Consider the following 3,484-nt stretch of genomic DNA (forward strand, 5'->3'; position numbering starts at 1 on the left):
GTTCCTATTGTTTGAGCCAACTCTATACACTGTTTTTGTAACATTTCTTGATGAACTGTCTGCTTTGCTTGTATATAGTGTATGTATGTATTTATGCTTGTATGTATTTATTTGCCATATTCATCAAACAATAAAGATGATTTTGAAAAGATTTCCCAACATTGTACCAATCTACTCTGAATTATTTTTTTTATTTTTTTGTGGTGAAGTAAATATAGCAGAAAAATTAAGTACTTTCTACATTGAATAAGTTAAAGCGTGAACTTGAAAATATGAAGTAAATTTTACGTTTGTACTCAAAATCAATGCTCTAGCTTATAAGTAAATATAATTTATGATTGTTTGTTATCTTTACAATCTGTCATGACGTATCAGTCCTAACGTAGAAATTCTTGTCATAGTTATTTGCTAATTTAAGTATATTTCACAGGTAAATAACAGTAAATTTTACTTAACTTTTCGAAGCTGGTGTTACCAGCATGCACCAGGCTTGAATACTTAATGATCTTGCATTGTTTCACAGTTTGCAAGTTGATTTCCACAGTTTTTATTGTTGATTTTGACTCTTTCTTGTTTTGTGAAGTCTGAAGTTTATTTTCTATTCAAAATTACCCATTCATGAACAGAAACATTCTGTTGATTGTTTCCATCCTCATGTTTTGTGCACCAAGTGTTCAGGTCAGTGTACGCAGCTCTGAATCTTGTTTTTATTGCCATTTAAGCAAGGTGATGTTGTCTAATAGACTACATAGCATGCATTAAACATCCATGTGGAAGGCCTCCATGTGTCTTGTGGTACATGACTAAGTATGTTAAGATTGCATTGAAATGCTTGTACACTTTTAAAAGCAAGGCTTAAATTAGTGCTTGAGTAAAATATACAAACAAAAAGTGAGTAAAATATACTTGAAACTGAGTAAGGCAAAGTAAATTTTACTTGAGAATTTTAAATTTAAGCCACCAAGAGTTGTGGATAACCTTTACTTGAAAATATGGTCTGTTAAATTTACTAGCAGTTTCTGCATGGAATTTTTTTTTTTTATTATTATTTTTATGTAAACCCCACTCCAATTTTTTAAATATATATTTCATTTTTTTTTAAATAATAAAAAAAGGTTATACAGAAGAACGAGGTGCTTGCAAGTTAGGACCATTCTTAAGTCGTGTGGTGTTTTTATATACAAGTATATATACAGTTGAAGCCAGCAGTTTACATACACTTAGGCTGAAGTCATTAAAACTCATCTTTTAACCACACCACAGATTTAATATTAGCAAACTATAGTTTTGGCAAGTCGTTTAGGACATCTACTTTGTGAATGACACAAGTAATTTTTTCCAACAATTGTTTACAGACAGATTGTTTCACTTTTAATTGACTATATCACAATTCCAGTGGGTCAGAAGTTTACATACGCTAAGTTAACTGTGCCTTTAAGCAGCTTGGAAAATTCCAGAAAATGATGTCAAGTCTTTAGACAATTAGCTTCTGATAGGAGGTGTACTGAATTGGAGGTGTACCTGTGGATGTATTTTAAGGCCTACCTTCAAACTCAGTGCCTCTTTGCTTGACATCATGGGAAAATCAAAAGAAATCAACCTCAGAATAAAAATTGTGGACCTCCACAAGTCTGGTTCATCCTTGGGAGCAATTTCAAAATGCCTGAAGGTACCACGTTCATCTGTACCAACAATAGTATGCAAGTATAAACACCATGGGACCATGCAGCCATCATACCGCTCAGGAAGGAGATGCATTTTGTCTCCTAGAGATGAACGTAGTTTGGTGCGAAAAGTGCAAATCAATCCCAGAACAACAGCAAAGGACCTTGTGGAGATGCTGGAGGAAACAGGTAGACAAGTATCTATATCCACAGTAAAACGAGTCCCATATCAACATAACCTGAAAGGCTGCTCAGCAAGGAAGAAGCCACTGCTCCAAAACCACCATAAAAAATCCAGACTACAGTTTGCAAGTGCACATGGGGTCAAAGATCTTACTTTTTGGAGAAATGTCCTCTGGTCTGATGAAACAAAATTGAACTTTTTGGCCATAATGACCATTGTTATGTTTGGAGGAAAAAGGGTGACGCCTACAAGCCGAAGAACACCATCCCAACAGTGAAGCATGGGGGTGGCAACATCATGTTGTGGGGGTGCTTTGCTGCAGGAGGGACTAGTGCACTTCACAAAATAAATGGCATCATGTGGAAGGAATTTTGTGGATATATTGATGCGACATCTCAAGACATCAGCCATGAAGTTAAAGCTCGGTCGCAAATGGGTCTTACAAATGGACAATGACCCCAAGCATACCTCCAAAGTTGTGGCAAAATGGCTTAAGGACAACAAAGTCAAGGTATTGGAGTGGCCATCACAAAGCCCTGACCTCAATCTGATAGAATTTGTGGGCAGAACTGAAAAAGCGTGTGCGAGCAAGGAGGCCTACAAACCTGACTCAGTTACACCAGTTCTGTCCGGAGGAATGGGCCAAAATTACAGCAACTTATTGTGAGAAGGCTACCTAAAAAGTCTGACCCAAGGTAAACAATTTAAAGGCAATGTTACCAAATACTAACAAAGTGTATGTAAACATTTGACCCACTGGGAATGTGATGAAAGAAATAAAAGCTGAAATAAACCATTCGCTCTACTATTATTCTGACATTTCACATTCATACAATAAAGTAGTGATCCTAACTGAACAAAGACAGGGAATGTTTTCCATGATTAAATGTCAGGAATTGTGAAAAACTGAGTTTAAATGTATTTGGCTAAGGTGTATGTAAACTTCTGACTTCAACTGTATATATTATACAGTAGGGTGAATAATAGTTATCTAGGACATTGTTTTATTTATTTATTTGCATTTATATATTTTGAATTGTAATTTAGTGTAGTTTTTTTATTTACTTCTAAATTGTACTTTTCTAAACTCCATTATACTGATTACTTATTTTATTTTTATAAACGGAATTCTGTTATTTTCTAAATTCTGCATTCCTTTCTCATTTATATTATATTCTTAATTTCTTTCGAAAGTATATTCTATTCTAAATTCTAACCTATTCTATACTCTATTGAGTTGCATTCTGAATTCTATTTTTTTCCTCTAAATTTTGTTATATTCTACACTCGATTCTGCTGATTACTTACATTCTATTAATATATTCAACATTCTGTCCTTTTCTAAATTCGGATATATTCAGTTCTGCATTCCTATCCATTTTAAAGGAATATTCTGGGTTCAATTAAGCTCAATCGACAACATTTATAGTTTAACTTGTATTGAACCCGGAATATTCCTTTAAAATATTCACAATTTCTTTCAAACGTATTCCATTCTAAATTATATTGTATTCTAAATTCTGCTATACTCCATTCAGTTCTATTCTAAGTTGTATTCTAAGGAGTTCAATTCTACTCTTCTTGTAGACTAGCGGAACTCAACTCACTGTTCAGCTTCATTTTTAGACGGGCTGTT

The sequence above is a fragment of the Myxocyprinus asiaticus genome, chromosome 50, assembly GCF_019703515.2.
Source record: "Myxocyprinus asiaticus isolate MX2 ecotype Aquarium Trade chromosome 50, UBuf_Myxa_2, whole genome shotgun sequence".
Lineage (NCBI taxonomy): Eukaryota > Metazoa > Chordata > Actinopteri > Cypriniformes > Catostomidae > Myxocyprinus > Myxocyprinus asiaticus.